Source organism: Oncorhynchus gorbuscha, linkage group LG16 (assembly GCF_021184085.1).
Source record: "Oncorhynchus gorbuscha isolate QuinsamMale2020 ecotype Even-year linkage group LG16, OgorEven_v1.0, whole genome shotgun sequence".
Classification (NCBI taxonomy): Eukaryota; Metazoa; Chordata; class Actinopteri; order Salmoniformes; family Salmonidae; genus Oncorhynchus; species Oncorhynchus gorbuscha.
Window position 1 is genome coordinate 60,139,763 of NC_060188.1, and position 26,420 is coordinate 60,166,182.

General features: G+C 42.9%; 1 pseudogene; it reads left to right on the forward strand.

Annotated features, from left to right (window-relative positions):
* The first annotated feature begins 13,813 nt into the window (after positions 1-13,813).
* Positions 13,814-23,971, forward strand: LOC123999300 (annotated as a pseudogene).
* The last annotated feature ends 2,449 nt before the right edge of the window (positions 23,972-26,420 follow it).

The following is a 26,420-nucleotide window of genomic DNA, read 5'->3' on the forward strand; positions in this document are numbered from 1 at the left end:
TCTTGTGTGTGGTTTGCTCTCATGATTTGGTAAATTCAGAAAATGTCCATGACATCTCTCATGGCTCAATATAGAGGAGCGATTGACTTCATCACTACTTGTTTTTGGAAGAAGTATTGACATGTTGAATGCATGGAGCTGTCTGTTTAAACTACTAGCACACAGCTCGGACACCCATGCATACCCCTCTGTCAAGGCTCAGGAGAAGACCCAGATGCAGACAGTTTTGAAGTAACAAACGTTTATTACAAAAACAGGGGTGCAGGCAGAGGTCAGTAATCCAGGGTGATATTTTATTTATTTTTATTTTACCTTTATTTAACCAGGCAAGTCAGTTAAGAACATATTCTTATTTTCAATGACGGCCTGGGAACAGTGGGTTAACTGCCTGTTCAGGGGCAGAACGACAGATTTTGTACCTTGTCAGCTCGGGGGTTTGAACTCGCAACCTTCCGGTTACTAGTCCAACGCTCTAACCACTAGGCTGCCGCCCCAATATATAACAAGGTACAGAATGGCAGGCAGGCAGGCAGAATGGTCAAAAACCTGGAAAGATAGAAAACAGGAATTAGAGACAGACAGGAGAACGGGAAAAAACGCTGGTAGGCTTGACAAAACAAAACTAACTGACAACAGACAAACAGAGAACACAGGTATAAGTACACTGGGGATAATGGGGAAGATGGTTGACACCTGGAGGCTGTGGAGACAAGCACAAAGACATGTGAAACAGATTAGGGTGTGACACCCACAAGACATACCACCTGAAGTCTTTTCACAATCCCTAAGTCCAGAACAGACTATGGGAGGTGCACAGTACTACATAGAGCCATGGATGAATGGAATTCTTTTCCACATCAAGTAACTCACGCAAGCAGTAAAATGATATAAAAAACAGATAAAAATACACCTTATGGAACAGAGAGGACTGTGAAGAGTCATAAACACAGGTACAAACACATATAAGCACACATAACATACACACTATACACACACGTACACCTGGATTGTGTGTTGTAGTAGAGTAGTGGCGGGAGGGCACACATTTAATGTATTGTGAACATTTTTGTAAAATGTATTTTAATGTTAAATTGTTTTATTATAATGTATATTACTGCCTTCATCTTACTCATATATTTAATACATACTTACAGATTATAGGTTGACTTGTAAGTCTATATCTGTAACGACGTTCGTCTGTTGAAGAAAGAGTGTCGGACCGAAATGCAGCGTGAAATAACAGATACTAAATACAAAAAACAACAAAACGGAACATGAAACTATTACAGTCTATCTGGTGACCACAACACAGAGACAGGAACAATCACCCACGAAATACAAAGCGAAACTATGGCTCCCTAAATACGGTTCCCAATCAGAGACAACGAGAATCACCTGACTGATTGAGAATCGCCTCAGGCAGCCAAGCCTATACAACACCCCTAATCAGCCGCGATCCCAAATAATAACAAACCCCAATACGAAAACAACATATAAACCCATGTCACACCCTGGCCTACCCAAACATATAACAAAGACACAAAATACAATGACCAAGGCGTGACAATATCATTCACTCATTAATCCATTTTTTTATAACAAATAAGCACATGTTTGACTTTCAGTGTAAGGTGTGAGGAACTAATATGATATCTGGATTGTAGTGTATATTATACTACCAGATGTTGCTCATTATGAAGAGACAATGCTGTTCAATATGTATTTTTTGTCAAAAACGTGTACATTGTGGAGAGCACACAATTAATATTTTTTAGTACAAACTGATTCTAAATCAAAAAGACTTTCAGCAAAATTACAGCTAGTTATTTGTGTAAGTTTAGGTTTCTCTAAAGCAGGTATTTCCAAACTGGGAATACCAGAGGTACGCACAATGCTGTCAGGGGTACACCAAATAAAAATGTGATTCACATATAAAATACTTTAAAAAATATTTATATATTTTTTTTAATGCAAAAAAAAATGTCTTCACATTTTCAAACAGTCCATTTATATTTTCCAACGGGGCTATACATTTGGGGTTCACTTATATTGGGAGTAGTGCCTTTCTGTCACACCGTGACCTGGTTCACCTGTCCTTGTGATTGTCTCCACCCCCTCCAGGTGTCGCTTATTGTCCACGGCATATATATCCCTATGTTTCCTGTCTCTCTGTGCCAGTTCTTCTTGTTTGCCAAGTCAACCAGTGTTTTTCCTTGCTCCTATTTTTCCCAGTCTCTGCCTGTTTCTAGTCCTCCTGGTTTCGACCCTTACCTGTCCTGACTCCAAACCCGCCTGCCTGACCACTCTGCCTGTTCTGTCTACCAGTCTGCCTATCCCGTTGTTCTGATTTTGGACTCAGATCTGGTTTCTGACCGCTGCCTGGCTTGACCTCGAGACTGCCTATCGTCTGGTACTGTTTGGACTCTGACCTGGTTAATGAACTCGCCTGTCCCCGACCTGCCTTTGCCTACTCCCTTTGTTATAATAAATATAGGAGCACTACCATCTGCCTCCTGTGTCTGCAGTTGGGTCTCGCCTTGTGCCCTCATACCTTTCCTCAGCCACATTGTGTTATATGTGCAAAAGTACTATCTCACAACTCGATGAAACCGTCACTCTTGCGCAGACATTTAGAAACAAAACATGCCAATTTGAAAAATAAGCCACAGTAGTTTTTTGAGCGAGAATTAAGATCGAGTAGTAAGATCGAGTAGACTACTTTCGAGTAGTAAGACATGTATAAAAGCAAAATATACCATTAATAAAAATGACGTTGTCTTAAATGGTGAGCTACCGAGTGGCTAGGACAGGCAAGCCCCATACTATTGTTGAGGACTTCATTCATCCTACTACCGCGGATATGGCTGGGACAATGCTGGGGGAAAAGACCAAAAAAACTATACAGACAATATCTCCATCAAACAACACTGTTTCACAATGCATCAGTGTCATGGCAGGAGATGTTTTGAAACAAGTACTGCTTCGCATACAAGCCAGTGAATTCTATGCATTACAGCTGGATGAGTCAACAGACGTGGTGGGCCTGGCACAGCTCCTGGTATACTGTATGTCCGTTACATTTATGGGGGCAAATTAAGGAAGACATCTTCTTCTGCAAACCACTGGAAACCCGGACAACAGGAGAGGATATTTTTTAAAGTACTGGACAGCTTTGTGACATCAAATGGACTTTGGTGGTCAAGATGTGTTGGTATCTGTACTGATGGCACAAAAGCCATGACGGGGAGACATAGTGTAGGGGTAACGCACGTGCAAGCAGTTGCTCCAGACACCACTTGGGTACACATCCACAAGAGGCTCTTGTTTCCAAGGGAATGCCTGACAGCTTGAAAGACGTTTTGGACACTACAGTGAAAATGGTTAACTTTGTTAATGCAAGGCCCCTGAACACTCATGTATGTTCTGCATTATGCAATGATATGGGTAGCGACCATGTAACCCTTTTACAACATACAGGAGTGCGCTGGTTATCAAGGGGCAAAGTATTGACACATTTTTATTTTTTTAATTGAGAGACGTGCTTACATTTTCTTTACTGACAATAATTTCCACTTGTCTGACCGCTTGCATGATGAGTTTCTCACACGAATGGCCCATCCGGATGATGTTTTTTCTCACCTGAATGATCTGAATCTAGGATTACATGGACTATCTGCAACTATATTCAATCTGCGGGACAAAATTGAGGCTCTGATTAAGAAGAAGCTCTTCTCTGTCTGCATTAACAAGGACAACACACAGGTCTTTCCATCATTGTATGATTTTTTTGGTGTGCAAATTAACTCAAGCTTACGGACAATGTCAAATGTGTGCAATTACGCAGGTACTTTCCCAAAACGGATGACACAAAGAACTGCATTCGTTATCCCTTTCATGCCCTGCCTCCAGTCCACTAATCAATATCTGAACAAGAGAGCCTCATCGAAATTTGAATTTAATCAGAAGCCACTGTCAGATTTCTGGATTGGGCTGCGTTCCGAGTATTCTGCCTAGGCAAATCGCGCTGTTAAGATACTAATGCCTTTTGCAACCACGTACCTATGTGAGAGTGGATTCTTGCCATCACTAGCATGAAAACTAAATACAGGCACAGACTGTGTGGAAAATGATTTGAGACTGAGACTCTCTCCAATACAATACAACATTGCAGAGTTATGTGCACCCTTTCAAGCACACCCTTCTCATTAACCTGTGACTTATTCACAATTATTTTTGATGAACAAATAAGGTTTCATATGTAAGGTGGCTAAATAAAGAGCCAAATGATTGATTATTATATTATTATTTGTAACCTGGTCCTATAAGAGCTCTTTGTCACTTCCCACAAGCCAGGTTGTGACAAAAACGCACACTCATTCTTATGTTTAATAAATGTATCATATAGTGTGTGTGGCAGGCTTACAATGATGGCAAAACAACATTTGAGAGTGTGCTGACCCTGGTGCTAGAGGGGGTTCACAGCTGGAGGTTAAATGTTTGAAGGGGTACGAGACTATAAAATGTTTGGGAACCACTGCTCTAAAGGAAACAGATCTGAGATAGGCTTACATAGGATTCTGCTGGTCAATTGGTTGTGTAGTAAAACAGTGTAGCAATCTCTCCAACAGCCGCTGAGGTGACCAAGATTGGTACCCTTTTGAGGTTTCCTCTTCCTGTGATTTGAAGCAACTGGATGCAATGTGAACTGGATGCAATGCTTTTTAAAACTTTTGTGCATGTTGTTATTTTGTACGTTTCTGCCCAAGACTGGTTCTGTTGAGTGAGGCATTGTTAGTGGATTTTAGATAAATACCTGGTAATGATCTCATATTCATAATGCATATTAGAAGGACAAGATAAATGTGGTACAATAACAGTCATCTTATAGAGCGTTATAATGCTTTATGTATATTTATATACAGTATATTATACAGTGCCTTCAGAAAGTATTTGACCACTTTACTTTTTACACATTTTGTCATGTTACAGTCTGAATTTAAAATGGATTCAATTGAGATTTTTGTCACTGGCCTACAGACAATACCCCATAATGTCCAAGTGGAATTCTGTTTTTATACATTTTTACAAATGTATTAAAAATGAAAGCTGAAATGTCTTGAGTAAATAAGTATTCAACCCCTTTGTTATGGCAAGCCTAAATAAGTTCAGGAGTAAACATTAGAAATAACAAGTCTCATAATAAGTTGCATGGACTCACTCTGTGTGCACTAATAGAGTTCAGCATGATTTTTGAATGACTACCTCATCTCTGTACCCCACATACAATTATTTGTAAGGTCCCTCAGTTGAGCAGAGAATTTCAAACACAGATTCAACCACAAAGACCGAGGAGGTAAAAAAAGAAGATCCCTTTGAGCATAGTGTATTTATTAATTACACGTTGCATGGTGTGTTAATAAACCTAGTAACTACAAAGATACAGACGTCCTTTCTAACAGTTGCCGGAGAGGAAGGAAACCGCTCAGATATTTCACAAAACAAAAAGTCACAATGGTGACTTTAAAACAGTTACAGAGTTTAATGGCTGTGATAGGAGAAAACTGAGGATTGATCAACATTGTAGTTACTCCACAATACTAACCTAATTGACAGAATGAAAAGAAGGAAGCCTGTACAGAATAAAAACATGCATCCTGTTTGCAACAAGGCACTAAAGTAATACTGCAAGAAATGTGGCAGAGCAATTACATTTTTGTCTTGAATACAAAGTGTCATGTTTGCGGTAAATCCAATACAACACATTACTGAGAACCACTCTCCATATTTTCAAGCATAGTGGTGGCTGCATCATGTTATGGGTATGTTTGTAATCATTAAGGGCTGGGGAGTTTTTCAGGATAAAAAAAGAAACTGAATGAAGCTAAGCACAGTTGAAATCCTAGAGAAAAATCTGAATCAGTCTGCTTTCCACCAGACACTGACAGATTAATTCACCTTTCAGCAAAATGTGGATTAATTATGAACAGGCTTCTTTCTGAAGGCAGTATATACAGTGCATTCGGAAAGTATTCAGACCCCTTGACTTTTTCCACATTTTATTACGTTACAGCCTTATTCTAAAATGTATTAAATTAATGTTTTTTATCATCAATCTACACACAATACTTCGTAATGGCAAAGTGAAAACAGGTTTTGTGAAATCTGAGCAAATGTATGAAAAAAGGAAAAACAAAAATACCTTATTTACATAAATATTCAGACCCTTTGCTATAAGACTCTAAATTTATCTCAGGTGCATCCTGTTTCATCCCTGAGAAACATCTACAACTTGATTGGAGTCCACCTGTCATGTTTTGTCTTATATTGTCTTGTCATTTTGCTTTTCCTTCTGTTCGTTTTCCCCCTGCTGGTCTTTTTAGGTTCGTTCCCCTCTTTCTCTCTCCCTTCCTCTCTCTCTTCTCTCTATCGTTCCGTTCCTGCTCCCAGCTGTTCCTATTCCCCTAATCAATCATTTAGTCTTCCCACACCTGTTCCCTATCTTTTCCCCTGATTAGAGTCCCTATTTCTCCCCTTGTTTTCCGTTTCTGCCCTGTCGGATCCTTGTATATTGTTCACCGTGCTGTGTCTTTGTATCGCCCTGTCGTGTCGTGTTTCCCTCAGATGCTGCGTGGTGAGCAGGTGTCTGAGTCTGCTACGGTCAAGTGCCTTCCCGAGGCAACCTGCAGTTCATGATCGAGTCTCCAGTCTGTTCTCGTCATTACGAGTGGAATTGTGCTTTATGATTGATTATTTACTTTACTGGATTAAAGACTCTGTTTTCGCCAAGTCGCTTTTGGGTCCTCATTCACCTGCATAACAGAAGGATCCGACCAAGGAATGGACCCAGCGACTACAGACGCTCGTAACACTGCCGTCGAGATCCAAGGAGCCATGCTCGGCAGACACGAGCAGGAATTGTCTGCTGCTCGCCATGCCGTGGAGAACCTGGCCGCTCAGGTTTCCGACCTCTCTGGACAGTTCCAGAGTCTTCGTCTCGTGCCACCTGTTACTTCCTGGCCTGCCGAGCCTCTGGAACCTAGGGTTAATAACCCACCTTGCTACTCCGGGCAGCCCACGGAGTGCCGCTCCTTTCTCACCCAGTGTGATATTGTGTTCTCTCTCCAACCCAACACATACTCTAGAGAGAGAGCTCGGGTTGCTTACGTCATTTCACTCCTTACTGGCCGGGCTCGAGAGTGGGGCACAGCTATCTGGGAGGCAAGGGCTGATTGCTCTAACAATTACCAGAACTTTAAAGAGGAGATGATTCGGGTTTTTGACCGTTCAGTTTTTGGTAGGGAGGCTTCTAGGGCCCTGGCTTCCCTATGCCAAGGTGATCGATCCATAACGGATTACTCTATTGAGTTTTGCACTCTTGCTGCCTCTAGTGAGTGGAATGAGCCGGCGCTGCTCGCTCGTTTTCTGGAGGGACTCACGCAGTGGTTAAAGATGAGATTCTCTCCCGGGAGGTTCCTTCAAGTGTGGACTCTTTGATTGCTCTCGCCATCCGCATAGAACGACGGGTAGATCTTCGTCACCAGGCTCGTGGAAGAGAGCTCGCGTCAACGGTGTTTCCCTGCTCCGCATCGCAACCATCTCCTCCTCTGGCTCAGAGACTGAGCCCATGCAGCTGGGAGGTATTCGCATCTCGACTAAGGAGAGGGAACGGAGGATCACCAACCGCCTGTGCCTCTATTGCGGACTTGCTGGACATTTTGTTAATTCATGTCCAGTAAAAGCCAGAGCTCATCAGTAAGCGGAGGGCTACTGGTGAGCGCTACTACTCAGGTCTCTCCATCTAGATCTGTACTACTTTGTCGGTCCATCTACGCTGGACCGGTTCGGTGCTACATGCAGTGCCTTGATAGACTCTGGGGCTGAGGGTTGTTTCATGGACGAGCATGGGCTCGGAAACATGACATTCCTTTCAGAGAGTTAGACAAGCCTACGCCCATGTTCGCCTTAGATGGTAGTCATCTTCCCAGTATCAGATTTGAGACACTACCTTTAACCCTCACAGTATCTGGTAACCACAGTGAGACTATTTCTTTTTTGATTTTTCGTTCACCTTTTACACCTGTTGTTTTGGGTCATCCCTGGCTAGTATGTCATAATCCTTCTATTAATTGGTCTAGTAATTCTATCCTATCCTGGAACGTTTCTTGTCATGTGAAGTGTTTAATGTCTGCCATCCCTCCCATTTCTTCTGTCCCCACTTCTCAGGAGGAACCTGGCGATTTGACAGGAGTGCCGGAGGAATATCATGATCTGCGCACGGTCTTCAGTCGGTCCCGAGACAACTCCCTTCCTCCTCACCGGTCGTATGATTGTAGTATTGATCTCCTTCCGGGGACCACTCCTCCTCGGGGTAGACTATACTCTCTGTCGGCTCCCGAACGTAAGGCTCTCGAGGATTATTTGTCTGTGTCTCTTGACGCCGGTACCATAGTGCCTTCTTCCTCTCCGGCCGGGGCGGGGTTTTTTTGTTAAGAAGAAGGACGGTACTCTGCGCCCCTGCGTGGATTATCGAGGGCTGAATGACATAACGGTTAAGAATCGTTATCCGCTTCCCCTTATGTCATCAGCCTTCGAGATTCTGCAGGGAGCCAGGTGCTTTACTAAGTTGGACCTTCGTAACGCTTACCATCTCGTGCGCATCAGAGAGGGGGACGAGTGGAAAACGGCGTTTAACACTCCGTTAGGGCATTTTGAGTACCGGGTTCTGCCGTTTGGTCTCGCCAATGCGCCAGCTGTTTTTCAGGCATTAGTTAATGATGTTCTGAGAGACATGCTGAACATCTTTGTTTTTGTCTATCTTGACGATATCCTGATTTTTTCACCGTCACTCGAGATTCATGTTCAGCACGTTCGACGTGTTCTACAGCGCCTTTTAGAGAATTGTCTCTACGTGAAGGCTGAGAAGTGCTCTTTTCATGTCTCCTCCGTTACTTTTCTCGGTTCCGTTATTTCCGCTGAAGGCATTCAGATGGATTCCGCTAAGGTCCAAGCTGTCAGTGATTGGCCCGTTCCAAGGTCACGTGTCGAGTTGCAGCGCTTTCTAGGTTTCGCTAATTTCTATCGGCGTTTCATTCGTAATTTCGGTCAAGTTGCTGCCCCTCTCACAGCTCTTACTTCTGTCAAGACGTGTTTTAAGTGGTCCGGTTCCGCCCAGGGAGCTTTTGATCTTCTAAAAGAACGTTTTACGTCCGCTCCTATCCTCGTTACTCCTGACGTCACTAGACAATTCATTGTCGAGGTTGACGCTTCAGAGGTAGGCGTGGGAGCCATTCTATCCCAGCGCTTCCAGTCTGACGATAAGGTTCATCCTTGCGCTTATTTTTCTCATCGCCTGTCGCCATCTGAACGAAACTATGATGTGGGTAACCGCGAACTGCTCGCCATCCGCTAGCCCTAGGCGAATGGCGACAGTGGTTGGAGGGGGCGACCGTTCCTTTTGTCGTTTGGACAGACCATAAGAACCTTGAGTACATCCGTTCTGCCAAACGACTTAATGCTCGTCAAGCTCGTTGGGCGTTGTTTTTCGCTCGTTTCGAGTTTGTGATTTCTTACCGTCCGGGTAGCAAGAACACCAAGCCTGATGCCTTATCCCGTCTTTTTTAGTTCTTCTGTGGCTTCTACTGATCCCGAGGGGATTCTTCCTTATGGGCGTGTTGTCGGTTGACAGTCTGGGGAATTGAAAGACAGGTTAAGCAAGCACTCACGCACACTGCGTCGCCGCGCGCTTGTCCTAGTAACCTTCTTTTCGTTCCTGTTTCCACTCGTCTGGCTGTTCTTCAGTGGGCTCACTCTGCCAAGTTAGCTGGTCATCCCGGTGTTCGAGGCACTCTTGCGTCTATTCGCCAGCGCTTTTGGTGGCCGACTCAGGAGCGTGACACGCGCCGTTTCGTGGCTGCTTGTTCGGACTGCGCGCAGACTAAGTCAGGTAACTCTCCTCCTGCCGGTCGTCTCAGACCGCTCCCATTCCTTCTCGACCATGGTCTCACATCGCCCTAGACTTCATTACCGGTCTGCCTTTGTCTGCGGGGAAGACTGTGATTCTTACGGTTGTCGATAGGTTCTCTAAGGCGGCACATTTCATTCCCCTCGCTAAACTTCCTTCCGCTAAGGAGACGGCACAAATCATCATCGAGAATGTGTTCAGAATTCATGGCCTCCCGTTAGACGCCGTTTCAGACAGAGGCCCGCAATTCACGTCACAGTTTTGGAGGGAGTTCTGTCGTTTGATTGGTGCGTCCGTCAGTCTCTCTTCCGGGTTTCATCCCCAGTCTAACGGTCAAGCAGAGAGGGCCAATCAGACGATTGGTCGCATACTACGCAGCCTTTCTTTCAGAAACCCTGCGTCTTGGGCAGAACAGCTCCCCTGGGCAGAATACGCTCACAACTCGCTTCCTTCGTCTGCTACCGGGTTATCTCCGTTTCAGAGTAGTCTGGGTTACCAGCCTCCTCTGTTCTCATCCCAGCTTGCCGAGTCCAGCGTTCCCTCCGCTCAAGCGTTTGTCCAACGTTGTGAGCGCACCTGGAGGAGGGTGAGGTCTGCACTTTGCCGTTACAGGGCACAGACTGTGAGAGCCGCCAATAAACGTAGGATTAAGAGTCCAAGGTATTGTTGCGGCCAGAGAGTGTGGCTTTCCACTCGCAACCTTCCTCTTACGACAGCTTCTCGTAAGTTGACTCCGCGGTTCATTGGTCCGTTCCGTGTCTCCCAGGTCATCAATCCTGTCGCTGTGCGACTGCTTCTTCCGCGACATCTTTGTCGCGTCCATCCTGTCTTCCATGTCTCCTGTGTCAAGCCCTTTCTTCGCACCCCCGTTCGTCTTCCCTCCCCCCTCCCGTCCTTGTCGAGAGCGCACCTATTTACAAGGTACGTAGGATCATGGACATGCGTTCTCGGGGACGGGGTCACCAATACTTAGTGGATTGGGAGGGTTACGGTCCTGAGGAGAGGAGTTGGGTTCCGTCTCGGGACGTGCTGGACCGTTCACTTATTGACGATTTCCTCCGTTGCCGCCAGGATTCCTCCTCGAGTGCGCCAGGAGGCGCTCGGTGAGTGGGGGGGTACTGTCATGTTTTGTCTTATATTGTCTTGTCATTTTGCTTTTCCTTCTGTTCGTTTTCCCCTGCTGGTCTTTTTAGGTTCGTTCCCCTCTTTCTCTCTCCCTTCCTCTCTCTCTTCTCTCTATCGTTCCGTTCCTGCTCCCAGCTGTTCCTATTCCCCTAATCAATCATTTAGTCTTCCCACACCTGTTCCCTATCTTTTCCCCTGATTAGAGTCCCTATTTCTCCCCTTGTTTTCCGTTTCTGCCCTGTCGGATCCTTGTATATTGTTCACCGTGCTGTGTCTTTGTATCGCCCTGTCGTGTCGTGTTTCCCTCAGATGCTGCGTGGTGAGCAGGTGTCTGAGTCTGCTACGGTCAAGTGCCTTCCCGAGGCAACCTGCAGTTCATGATCGAGTCTCCAGTCTGTTCTCGTCATTACGAGTGGAATTGTGCTTTATGATTGATTATTTACTTTACTGGATTAAAGACTCTGTTTTCGCCAAGTCGCTTTTGGTTCCTCATTCACCTGCATAACACCACCTCTGGTAAATTCAATTGATTGGACATGATTTGGATAGGTACATAGAGTTGAAGTCGGAAGTTTACATACACTTAGGTTGGAGTCATTAAAACTAGTTTTTCAACCACTCAACAAATGTCTTGTTAACTAACTATAGTTTTGGCAAGTCGGTTAGGACATCTACTTTGTGCATGACACAAATATTTTTCCAACAATTGTTTACAGACAGATTATTTCACTTATACTTCACTGTATCACAATTCCAGTGGGTCAGAAGTTTACATACACTAAGTTGACTGTGCCTTTAAACAGCTTGGAAAATTCCAGAAAATTATGTCAAGGCTTTAGATGATTCTGATAGGCTAATTGACATCATTGGAGTCAATTGGAGGTGTACCTGTGGATGTATTTCAAGGCCTACCATCAAAATCAGTGCCTCTTTGCTTGACATCATGAGAAAATCAAAAGAAATCAGCCAAGACCTCAGAAAAAAAAACTGTAGACCTCCACAAGTCTGTTTCATCCTTGGGAGCAATTTCCAAATGCCTGACGTTACCACGTTCATCTGTATAAACAATAATACGCAAGTATAAACACCATGGGACCATGCAGCCATCATACCGCTCAGGAAGGAGACGCATTTTGTCTCCTAGAGATGAACGTACTTTGGTGCGAAAAGTGCAAATAAATCCCAGAACAACAGCAAAGGACCCTGTGAAGATGCTGGAGGAAACAGGAACAAAAGTATCTATATCCACAGTAAATCGAGTCCTATATCGACATAACCTGAAAGACCGCTCAGCAAGGAAGAAGCCACTGCTTCAAAATTGCCATAAAAAAGCCAGACTACGGTTTGCAACTGCACATGGGGACAAAGATCATACTTTTTGGAGAAATGTTCTCTGGTCTGATGAAACAAAAATGGAACTGTTTGGACATAATGACCATCATTATGTTTGGAGGAAAAGGGGGAGGTTTGCAATCCGAAGAAAACCATCCTAACCGTGAAGCACGGGGTTGGCAGCATCATGCTGTGTTGATGTTTTTCAGTGGCAGGGACCTGACAGAGCTTGAGAGGATCTGCAGAGAATGGGAGAAACTCCCCAAATACAGGTGTGCCAAGACTCAAGGCTGTAATCGCTGCCAAATGTGCTTCAACAAAATACTGAGTAAAGGGTCTGAATAAATAAAACAAGGCTGTAATGTAATAAAATATGGAAAACGCCACGAGGTCTGAATACATTCCGAATGCTGTATATGGAGCAAATATATATGCTTTATGTACAGTTGAAGTCGGAAGTTTACATACACCTTAGCCAAATACATTAAAACTCATTTTTTCACAATTCCTGACATTTAATCCCAGTATAAATTCTCCATCTTAGGTCAGTTAGGATCACCACTTTATTTTAAGAATGTGAAATGTCAGAATAATAGTAGAGAATGATTTTTTACTTTTTAATTTCTTTCATCACATTCCCAGTGGGTCAGAGGTTTACATACACTCAATTTGTATTTGGTAGCATTGCCTTTAAATTGTTTAAGTTGGGTCAAACGTATCGGGTAGCCTTCCACAAGCTACCCACAATAAATTGGGTGAATTTTGGCCCATTCCTCTGACAGAGCTGGTGTGACAGTCAGGTTTGTAGGCCTCCTTGCTTGCACACACTTTTTCCTTTCTGTCCACAAATGTTCTATAGGTTTGAGGTCAGGGCTTTGTGACGGCCACTCCAATACCTTGACTTTGTTGTCCTTAAGCCATTTTGCCACAACTTTGGAAGAATGCTTGGGGTCAATGTCCATTTGGAATATTATATATTCACATAATTGTCTTGCCTCATGATGCCATCTATTTTGTGAAGTGCACCAGTCGCTCCTGCAGAAAAGAACCCCCACAACATGATGCTGGCTTATCTAGAGAGACATGCCATTTGCATCATTTTATGGATTGTATTCATTATGCTCTCTAGCCTTTATGTCATTTTTTGTGTTTATACTGTATGTGTAATACATGCACTAAGATTAATTTATGAATAAGTTTGGCTACATGAGGAAGTTAATGGAAATCATTACCAAAATAGCCTTTTGAATGAAATACAATGTGTGTAATGAATGCGCAAATCACAAAGTGCAACAACCCCACCTCAATGAATTGACTAATTGTAGCCTACAAGATTATATATAGTAATCACGTGAAGGCATTTTGTGTAATTTACATACCCGTTCTAGAGGTGGGTGTATCATCACCGTTCCAAGGCGAACTCATGTGCAACTGTTTTGCAGGAAGTTGATGCAAGTCTGAACATTGCTGTCAAGACACGAATTTGTCGATTTAATCCACCAAAGGTTAGTCTAATTCTTTAAACTAATTGTCGTTATTATTGGTCTTTTGTACAATTTTCTGTCACATTTCCTAAAATAGTTGAAAAGGCTACAGAAGTTATAAAGCTACAGAAGTGAAGACTGATTTGACACACAGAGCACATTATTGGGTCTTGAGATAGAAATTGAATAGTCAATATGGTACTGTACTGTAATTGCAAAAGTGACACATTGAAAATAGTTTTCTCTGTCAAGGGTTACTAACATGTCCCCTATGTGTGTGTCCAGATGAGTTCCCAAGATACCAATGCCGAGAGCGACGACCCTGTCCCCAAGGGGGCCAGACTGAGCCGGACCGTCGCAAACCTGGACACCATCCCCCCAGACACCCTCAGTGAGGTACACCTGCATCCTCCACGGGACATCCCATAGAGACACACATAACCTCTGACCTTTCTCCTCTTATACTAGACCTGGGTTCGGATATATGTATTTGACTATTTGTTATTTAAATACTCATTTTATGTGTATTTGAGTATTTTATAATAATGTGGCCCGAATCAACTACTTCTATTGGAATAGATTAGTTTCTTATAAATGAAGGTATTTTCAAATACCTGGGAGTGTATTTGAGTCAGTGTATTTGAATATTTTCAAATACTTTCCAATATTAAACTATGTGTTTTTTCAAATACAAATATCTAAAATGCTTACTTTGAAATGTTTTTCTAAGTAATTGAAATACCCTAAACAGTATTTGAACCCAGGTCTTATACACAGTAGAGGGGACTTATTTGAGTGTACTCTGTCTAATGTCTCAAGGCACTTGTGTTGATATCTCATAGTTTGAACATAATCACATTCCTCTTTGTCTCTCTGGTTCTAATAGCTAGTCCCCTCACGGCGTAATGTAATAATAATGCCTCATCGCTTTTGCCCACATTTTGAAAAGGTGTGTGGGACACTGGTTAAGTATTTATGTGACGTGTGACGTGTGTGTCTGTTCTGGTTTGGCATCTCTCTCCTGGCTTTGTTTATGTGTTTTATCCAGTCAATGGCATCTTTCTTGATGTTATGATTCCACTGTACAGTAGGTGTTTGTTCTTAAAGTGGTTGCAATTATAGTGCTATCAAGTCTAAACCCATCAAATAATCAAAATGAACCACATTGTCATAGTCATGGAGGAACTGAGGCTGCTGTTATCATGCAGAGACAGGAGACACTGATCTACCTGCATGATCTCTACCTCAGCCTTGCTGTCCCCTGCCAGGGCATATTTCACAACAGCCTTAAACTGAGCCTGAGTGAGAGAGAGGGGCGGGGGGAGAGAAAGAGAGGAAGGCCCCAAACATTTAAGGAAGAGGAAAAGAGAAGCATGTAGAGGTGCAATTGTGTCTAATATCTTCAGAGGTCTGTAATGTGTTGATGACAGACTACGTTCGACCAAACAATACCAGCTTTCCTCCTGTGGAATGGAACACTTCCTATTTTGCCCGTTTTCTGGTTCAGGTTATACCCCTGTTGACTGATAAAGTCAGACATAAGTCAGTGCTGAAAGTTGTCAATGACATTACAATTATAATTTGTATTTTACCAGGTTAGTCTCATTGAGATGAAAGCTCTTTTGCTCGGGGCCCTGAATTAACATGGGTAAATAAAATGGCCCACCTGGATGAATTAAGATGTACATGTATTGTAAATATAGTGCACTTTTTCCCAGTAATTATGTTTTATTGTCACATACACTGGATAGGTAAAGTGAAATGTGTTGTTTTACATGGTCAGCCATAGTAGCACGGCATTCCTGGAGAAAATTGGGTTTAAGGGCCTTGATAACGGGCACATCGACAGATTTTTTGTTCACCTTGTCAGCTCCCAATGCTCTAACCGCTAGGCTACCTGCCGTACCCTGGTTTCTCCAGACAATATATCTGTGTCATCATAATCGGCTTTACAACATTTATTTAAGATTACAGTACAACATTTATTTAAGATTACAGTACAACATTTATTTAAGATTACAGTACAACATTTATTTAAGATTACAGTACAACATTTATTTAAGATTACAGTACAACATTTATTTAAGATTACAGTACAACATTTCAAGAAGCGAACATAAAAGGAGGATTAAATCATCTTGCGAATCATCCAGTAACATTAACATAATATATTTCTTCAACTGGAGATATATTAATATAGTAATATTACAGACAGAGAATTGCTATGTTGTGGACAGCTGATGGACATTGCCACCTTGTGGGGAAACCTGCCTTTCTTTGTGCTGGCTATATTGGTCGTCTTGATTTACACGCCATAATATCGTTGGTTATGGGGAGTATCTTTCCCATAGATGACATTGACAATGCTATCCTTCCCCTGAAATTGAAATATCAATTTGGGTTGGGGTAAATTCCATTTCAATTTAGTCAATTCAGAAAGTAAACTGAAATTCAAATTCCTATTTCCGTTATTGAAAAGCAATTTTAGTTTAAACTTTCTGAATTGAAATGGAATTGACTCCTGATATCAATCCCTCTCATAGGTAGAAGAGTGTCTGCAGCCTTTCCGTCTCACTTTGGAGAAGCTGCAGGACGTGTCATCTCGCCTGAGGAAGGACTTGATCAGAGGGCTGGGCAAACACACACACTGCCGGGCACCTGTCAAGATGCTGCCCACCTTTGTGAGGGCAACACCTGATGGGAGAGGTACAGTACTGTAATCTGTATTCCTTAAAGACTCTCCATAGTATGCACCGGTGAGGGTATGGCCCTTTGTTGAGACCTGTACTTTATTAACCTAATTCATTAAACTGTAGGCATACCATTCACCAGACAGCCTCTCACCCAGACTGAGCTGCCCAGTCTGAAATGAATCTATAGACCCCAACACACTTCTTCATGTCCTCTTGCACTGTAGATATGATGGATTATTGATCATTGATTTTGGGCTGAGCAAATTGGCCAACAGAAACATTTTCCTTGAATTGATTGGTCCCCACAGAGAAGGGGGACTTCCTGGCTCTAGACCTGGGCGGGACTAACTTCCGGGTGCTGCATGTCCGTGTGGTGGAGGAGATGCAGAAGCTCCTGAAGATGGACAGTAAGATCTGTGCCATCCCCCAGAGATCATGCTGGGGACGGGAGAACAGGTGTGTGTGTTTGGGATTTACATGTTTGTACAGCTGATCTCATCCCACCCCTCCCATGGGGCGGTCATTCTCTAACCCCAGGTGGGAACAGTGCCTGTAAATCCCTCTGATGTTACAATTTCTTACTTTGTAAACATAGACTTTCAATGGATATTTAAATCTAACTTCAACTGCAAATATTGAACATTAGCTGGGAAACCGGCTGTCTGTCAGCCACAAAATCCCACTTAAACTGAGAATTTAACATGAACATACTCATGTGAGAATAAACTACTTTATATTTTACTGTACTTTATGATGATTTAAAGAGTAAGCTTGTTTGATAAAATGCAATAACAGAAACCAGAATTATTATGGATTAGTGATGGATTAGTGATGAACTGGAACGCTATTCAGTTAATAAGGGTTCCAAATCTTGGAAGATGTGTTAAGAGAAATTGTATAATTGAGAGATTTTTGTTTTATGTTTCAATTGTTTTTTATATCACTAGGAATGCAAATGTACTGTTTATGTGCGTATGTACAGTACCAGTCAAGAGTTTGGACACACCTACTCATTCAAGGGGTTTTCTTTATTTTTACTATTTTCTACATTGTAGAATAATAGTGGAGACATCTAAACTATGAAATAACACATAAGGAATCATGTAGTAAACAAAAAAGTGTTAAACAAATTAAAATATATTTTATATTTGAGATTCTTCAAAGTATCCACTCTTTGCCTTGATGACAGCTTTGCACACTCTTGGAATTCTCTCAACATCACCTGGGTTGCTTTTCCAACAGTCTTGAAGGAGTTCCCACATATACTGAGCACTTGTTGGCTGCTTGTCCTTCATTCTGCAGTCCAACTCATCCCAAACCATCTCAATTGGGTTGAGGTCGGGTGATTGTGGAGGCCAGGTTATCTGATGTAGCACCCCACCACTCTCCTTCTTGGTCAAATAGCCCATACACAGCCTGGAGGTGTGTTGGGTCATTGCACTGTTGAAAAACAAATGATTGTCCCACTAAGCGCAAATCAGATGGGATGTCATATCACTGCAGAATGCGGTGGTAGCCATGCTGGTTAAGTGTGCCTTGAATTCTAAATAAATCACAGACAGTGTCACCAGCAAGGCACCATCACACCTCCTCCTCCATGCTTCACGGTGGGAACCACATATTCAGAGATCATCCTTTAGCTACTCTGCGTCTCACAAAGACATGGCGGTTGCAACCAAAAATCTCACATTTGTACTCATCAGACCAAAGGACAGATTTCCATCAGTCTAATGCCCATTGCTTGTGTTTCTTGGCCGAAGCAAGTCTCTTCTTAGTAGTGGATTCTTTGCAGCAATTTGACCATGAAATCCTGATTCACGCAATCTCCTCTAAACAGTTGATGTTGTGTCTGCATTTATTTGGGCTGCAATTTCTGAGGCCAGTAACTCAAATGAACTTATTGTCAGGATTTGGCCAGGGTTGTTCCGGTTTTTGGTCACTAGATGCCCCCATTGTGCCTTTTGACCTTTTGTTTTCTCTTGATCCCCATTATTATTTGCACCTGTGCCTCGTTTCCCCTGATTGTATTTAAACCCTTTGTTTTCCTCTGTTCTTTGCTCTGTGTTTGTATGTTAGCACCCAGCCCTAGTACTCTGAGAACTCTTGTTGATCCCGGTGGACTCTCTTGTGGAATTCTGTTTTTTGTTCTTGTTTGTTTGTTTTTTGAGTATCTTTTGAGGCTTTTTGTGCTTTACCTTCCACCTTGTGGATTTACCTTTTTTGTCTTGGAGGATTACCTTTGTTCTTGTAGGATTCCTTTTGAGTTTGTGGAGTTACATGTTTTCCTGAAGAACTTTACTTCATTAAATACACCGTCTCAAGTATTGCTGTGTCTGCCTCATCTTCTGGGTTCTGCGACTATTCGTGGCTCAGTTGGTTAAGTGACTGTTTCTCACTCCGGAGACCCGGGTTCGTAACCGGGTCCTGACACTTATCCTCTGCAGCAGAGCTAACTCTGGGTCTTCCTTTCCTATGGCGGTCTTCATGAGAGCCAATTTCATCATAACGCTTGATGGCTTTTGCGACTACACTTGAAGGCACTTTCAAAGTTCTTGAAATGTTCTGCATTGACTGACCTTAATGTCTTAAAGTAATAATGGACTGTCGTTTCTCTTTGCTTATTTGAGCTGATCTTACCATAATATGGACCTGGTCTTTAACCAAATAGGCTATCTTCTGTATACCACCTCTACCTTGTCACAACACAACTGACTGACTGAAATGCATTAAGAAGGAAAGAAATGGGCCTCCCGAATGGTGCAGTGGTTAAGGGTGCTGTACTGCAGCATCAGCTGTGCCACCAGAGACTCTGGGTTCGCGCCCAGGGTCTGTCGTAACCGGCCGTGACCGGGAGGTCCATGCGGCGATGCACAATTGGCATAGCGTCATCCGGGTTAGGGAGGGTTTGGCCAGTAGGGATATCCTTGTCTCATCGCGCACCAGCGACTCCTGTGGCGGGCCGGGTGCAGTGCATGCTAACCAAGGTTGCCAGGTGCAAGGTGTTTCCTCCGACACATTGGTGCGGCTGGCTTCTGGGTTGGATGAGCGCTGTGTTAAGAAGCAGTGCTGCTTGGTTGGGTTGTGTATCGGTGGACGCATGACTTTCAACCTTCGTCTCTCCCGAGCCCGTACGGGAGTTGTAGCGATGAGACAAGATAGTAGCTAATAATTGGATACCATGAAAAAGGGGGCAAAATTTTAATTATTATTATTTTTTTATTAAAAAAGAAGGAAAGAAATTCCACAAATTAACTTTTGAAATGCATTCCAGGTGACTACCTCATGAAGCTGGTTGAGAGAATTCCAAAAGTGTGCAAAGCTGTGGCTACTTCGAAGAATCTCAAATATAAAAACATTTTTGGTCACTACATGATTCCATATGTGTTATTTAATAGTCTTGATGTCTTCACTATTATTCTACAATGTAGAAAATAGCAAAGAAATAAAGAAAACCCTTAAATGAGTAGGTGTGTCCAAACTTTTGACTGGTATGTATTTACGTGTGTACAAACTGTATATATATATAAACATTATCATGTATTTGGCTACAGCAAATACAGTGTCTTATAAACCAATCTGGGCTGGGTATCCTGAAGACACTATAATAAAATAAATCATATTCAAGGGAATACATATGGGTGACTCATAAGGTTTTGACGGATGAAAGCTATGCTCAGTTTCTAGAGAAAACCTTACGTCTGACAAGACGCCAACCTTGCTTAATTACTTAAAAGCGAACATCACTTTTTGACAGGATGAATCAGTATCCTTTACCAAGCACCCAAGATATTTGCCATCAATATTACGCTATTAAATAACACTAATGCCACTGTGAGATTTTGACTAATTTGGGATTTCTCTCTTTCTATCTCCAGTTGTTTGACCACATCGCTGCATGCCTGGCTGAGTTCCTGGAGTCTCTGGAGCTGAAGGATCAGACTCTGCCTCTAGGCTTCACCTTCTCCTTTCCCTGCGAGCAGAAAGATATCGACAAGGTCAGTCACACTGCCCCAGAGACACACATACAACAATTATCCATACAAAAAGGAGACATCTGCACGCTTCAATACAGAAATTAAAACATAAACTAGGGGGAGGCATCTCATTCAGTCAGGACTGATATGAGTAGGACATTTTTCGTCCGGTCCCCAGTGGAAAGACAGTCGAGTAGCATCAAGAATGTCATTCAAGGATAATTATGTTGTGGTGGACAATTCCCATTTTAATTGTGTAACACACTGTGTGAGAATACTGTAACTAATGGGACCTGAACTTCCAGAGCCTCCTGATCCACTGGACCAAAGGCTTTAACTGTTCCGGAGTGGTAGGAGAGGACGTTGTGAGGTTACTGAGAGAAGCCATCCACAGGAGAGGGGTGAGTCTATAGGCCTCTTTGAACCATACAACTATCATCATTATTGCAAGATACAACTATCGCCACTTCTCCACAAAAAATGTTTTACTAAATGAAAAACGTTTAATGTAATTACTACGGTATTATATAGTTAATATTGGCACAAAATGGTGTATTTTACAGATAGGTACTTGTAACTTTTGCTTGAAGTGGTACCCTCAAACTTTTCTTCCCTTCTCTCTCTCTCTCTCTCTCTCTCTCTCTCTCTCTCTCTCTCTCTCTCTCTCTCTCTCTCTCTCTCTCTCTCTCTCTCTCTCTCTCTCTCTCTCTTACTCCCTTAGGATTATGACATTGGCTCCGTTGCCATGGTGAATGACACGGTGGGGACCATGATGAGCTGTGGATACAGGGACCAGAGCTGTGAAATTGGCATGATCATTGGTAGGTAGCGCCTAACTTTACTGCAGCCACACTACTGCAACCATTGAATTAGAGAAAATAACACAAATAAAAGCATAATATGAGATGTGTCCCATTTAGCCTAGCAAGTGAAGGAGAGAGTGACTGTAGTAAACATACAGAACAGTAATAGTATCATGTTATTAAAATAACACATGCATGTAGGTTAGGGATGTCAAGGATAACCATTGAGAGTCATATTTGGGCTCCCAAGTGGCACAGCAGTCTAAGGCACTGCATATCAGTGCTAGAGGCGTCATTACAGACCCTGTTTCGATTCCAGGCTGAATCACAACCGGCCGTGATTAGGAGGCCCATAGGGCGGCGCACAATTGGCCCAGCGTCATCCGGGTTAGCGTTTCCCCGGGGTAGGCCGTCATTGTAAATAAGAATTTGTTCTTAACTGACCTGCCTAGTTAAATAAAGGTTCAATAAAAATATATATATATCTTGAAACACATCATGTAGTTTCTAGCACTTTCACACTGCAATGTGGCTCCCTCTGCTGGAGATGATGGCAACATGGTTTTGTGTGCGTGCATGTGCCTATGTGTTTGCATGTGTTTCTGTCTAACCATTGTCTTTGCCTCCCCAGGGACGGGGACGAATGCATGTTACATGGAGGAGATCAAAAACGTGAAGAGAGTAGAGGGGGAAGACGGCCGCATGTGCATCAACACAGAGTGGGGGGGATTTGGAGACGACGGATCCCTAAAGGACATCCAGACTGAGTTTGACCTGGTGGTGGATCAAGACTCACTCAACCCAGGCGTGCATGTGTATGTGTTTTTAATTCATGAGCAGTTGAAAGTACATAGCTAAAGTACATCAAATACAGCTATGACTGTAACTTCTATGCTTGGCTCTCTTGACTACATCCTGGCCCATTGATCGACTCTCTGTTGTATGCTTGTGTGTCTGTCTCTGTATCCAGCTTTGAGAAGATGATCAGTGGGATGTACCTGGGAGAGATAGCCAGGCTGGTGTTGGTGAAGCTGGCTCGGGACAAGCTACTGTTTGGAGGAGATCTATCAGTGGCCTTGCTCACACAGGACAGCTTTGAGACCAGATTCATCTCCGAGATAGAGGAGTGAGTGACAGACACGCCATGCTCTTATGTGTCATATATCTACTTACACAGATCCTAAATATAGCAGTTATTTTTAAATATGAATGTACTACATAATACAGAAGCTTCCATTGTGTAGCAATGAGAAAAATTAGGTGTCTTTACAACTATATTATACCATTTACCATCAATAGGCCTTCTCAGTCAGTTTAATCCTTAACAACCTATCTATTTGAAATCCATGTATGTCACTTATATCAGCTTGCATTCATACCAAAGTATATTGATGGATGACTCAACTGACCAGTGTTGCTTGTCTCAGGGAGAACACAGGACTGCAAAAGGCCCAGGAAATTCTGTCAAAGCTAGACCTGCCTGCCGGGCCTGTGGACTGTCAGATTGTGCGTCTGGTGTGTGACTCTCTCTCCACACGCTCGGCCCAGTTGTGTGCCACTGCCTTGGCAACCATTGCCAACCGTATCCGTGTCAACCGTGGACTGGACCATCTAAGCACCACAGTGGGGGTGGACGGCACAGTATACAAGAAACACCCCAAGTATGTTCACCTCAAATAGAAATTATATGACGTTTTTCACAGGGTTATTTCAGTGAAAAGATACAACTAAATCCTGCCTTTATTTGTCACTTGATTGAATGGAGGATATCCTCTTGTGCTGCCGTAACTGTGGATTTCCTGCCTTATTTTCCTCAGTGTATTCACAAGTGGCTGAATCTCAATATCTCAGTCTTACCACTATCCTCCCTTCCTAAAGTGAATTATATTCCTCTCTCAACCTTAACCCTACCTTTCCACTCACTCTGTCTAAATGCAGGAATTTCACATGATGGAACTATTTAATGGAATAAGCTATTTCGTGTCAAGTGAGATTGTATTTAGTGTCAGGTGAGATTGAACTCTCAGGACCTATGTCAGTGTCAGGTGTCCAGGTAACCATACATTGATTTAACTATCCCCCCTGTCTCTCTCAACACGATCCCCCCCCCCCCCAAACGCTTTTCCCCTCCAGCTTCAGTGAGAAGCTCCAGGAGACCGTACGCATCCTGGCCCCCAAGTGTGATATCACTTTCCTCGTCTCCGACGACGGCAGCGGGAAGGGAGCTGCCATGGTAACGGCAGTGGCACAGAGGCTGGCCATGCAGTCTCGGATACTAGAGGACATCGATGGAGAGGAGGAAGAGGAGGATGAAGAAAATTAAGCCATGTATTCGACCAGTACCATGAAAATGCTTTTGTCATGGACAAAGATTGGAAGGTAGGGGAGACCAGGGAACAAAGTAGGAATTAGTCTACTTTTAGTCTTTAGCTTATTTGTGAAAATATTATTTGAGTTAGATTTATCATATTTTTATGCAAACATAGTGCAGTCGGAAAGTATTCAAACGCCTTAACTTTTTCCAGATTTTGTTGTGTTACAGCCTCATTCTAAAATTGATTAAATACCCCATAAGGACAAAGTCAAAACAGGTTTTAAAAATGTTTGCAAATTTATTCAAACAAAAAAACAGAAATATCACTTTTACATAAGTACTCAGACCCTTAACTCAGTACTTTGTTGAAGCAACCTTGGCAGCAATTACAGCCAGGAGTCTTCTTGGGTCTGAAGCTACAAGCTTAGCACAGCTCTATTTGGAGAGTTTCTCCCATTCTTCGCTGCAGATCATCTCAAGCTCTGTCAGGTTGCATGGGGAGCGTCACTGCATAGCTATTTTCAGGTCTCTTTAGAGATGTTCGATCGGGCTCAAGTCCGGGTTCTGGCTGGGCCACTCAAGGAAATTTAGAGACGTGTGTTGTCTTGGCTGTGTGCTTAGGGTTGCTGTCCTGTTGGAAGGTGAACCTTCGCCCCAGTCTGAGTTCTTGAGTGCTCTGGAACAGGTTTTCATCAAGGATCACTGTACTTTGCTCCATTTATGTTTCTCTCGATCCTGACTAGTCTTCCAGTCCCTGCCACAGCATGATGCTGCCACCCTCATGCTTCACCGTAAGGATGGTATTGGCCAGGTGATGAGCGGTGCCTTGTTTCCTCCAGACGTGATGCTTGGATTTCAGGCCGAAGAGTTCAATCTTGGTTTCATCAGACCAGGGAATCTTGTTTCTCATGGTCTAAGAGTCCTTTTGGCAATCTCCAAGCAGGCTGTCATGTGCCTTTTACTGTGGAGTCGCTTCCTTCTGGCCACTCAACCATAAAGGCCTGATTGGTAGAGTGCTAAAGAGATGGTTGTCCTTCTGGAAGGTTCTCCCTTCTCCATAGAGGAACTCTGTAGCTCTGTCAGAGTGACCATCGGGTTTTCGGTCACGTCTCTGACCAAGGCCATTCTCCCCTGAATGCTCAGTTTGGTCGGGCGGCCAGCTCAAGCAAGAGTTTCGATGGTTCCAAATTTTATTAATTTAAGAAGGGCAATTCCTTTGACCTCATGGCTTGGTTTTTGCTCTGACATGTACTGTCATCTGTGGGACCTTATATAGACAGGTGTGTGACTTTCCAAATCATGTCCAATCAATTGAATTTACCACAGGTGGAATCCAATCAAGTTGATGATCAATGGAAACAGGATGCACCTGAGCTCAATGTCGAGTCTCAGAGCAAAAGGTTGAATATTTACACTACCTTTCGAAAGTTTGGGGTGACTTAGAAATGTTGTTGTTTTAGAAAGAAAATCACATTTTTTGATCAGAAATACAGTGTAGACATGGTTAATGTTGTAAATGACTATTGTAGCTGGAAACTGCAGATTTGTTATGGAATATCTACATAGGCGTACAGAGGCCCATTATAAGCAACCATCACTCCTGTGTTCCAATGGCACATTGTCAAATCAAATCAAATCAAATTGTATTTGTCACATACACATGGTTAGCAGATGTTAAATGCGAGTGTAGCGAAATGCTTGTGCTTCTAGTTCCGACAATGCAGTGATAACCAACAAGTAATCTAACTAACAATTCCAAAACTACTGTCTTATACACAGTGTAAGGGGATAAGGAACATGTACATAAGGATATATGAATGAGTGATGGTACAGAGCAGCATACAGTAGATGGTATCGAGTACAGTATATACATATGAGATGAGTGTGTAGACAAAGTAAACAAAGTGGCATAGTTAAAGTGGCTAGTGATACATGTGTTACATAAGGATGCAGTCGATGATGTAGAGTACAGTATATACATATGCATATGAGATGAATAATGTAGGGTAAGTAACATTATATAAGGTAGCATTGTTTAAAGTGGCTAGTGATATATTTACATCATTTCCCATCAATTCCCATTATTAAAATGGCTGGAGTTGGGTCAGTGTGTGTTAGCTAATCCAAGTTTATCATTTTAAAAGGCTAATTGATCATTAGAAAACCCTTTTGCAATTATGTTAACACAGCTGAAAACTGTTGTTCTGATTAAAGAAGCAATAAAACTGGCCTTCTTTATCTGGAGCATCAGCATTTGTGGGTTCAATTACAGGCTCAAAATGGCCAGAAACAAAGGACTTTCTTATGAAACTCGTCAGTCTATTCTTGTTCTGAGAAATTAAGGCTATACCATGCGAGGAATTGCCTACAAACTGAAGATCTGGTACAACGATGTGTACTACTCCCTTCACAGAACAGCACTAACTGGCTCTAACGAGAATAGAAAGAGGAGTGGGAGGCCCCAGTGCACAACTGAGCAAGAGGACAAGTCTATTAGAGTGTCTAGTTTGAGAAACAGATGTCTCACAAGTCCTCAACTGGCAGCTTCATTAAATAGTACCTGCAAAACACCAGTATCAACATCAATAGTGAACAGGCAACTCCAGGATGCTGGCCTTCTAGGCAGAGTTCCTCTGTTCAGTGTCTGTGTTCTTTTGCCCATCTTAATCTTATCTTTTTATTGGACAGCCTGAGATACGGCTTTTTCTTTGCAACTCTGCCTAGAAAGCCAGCA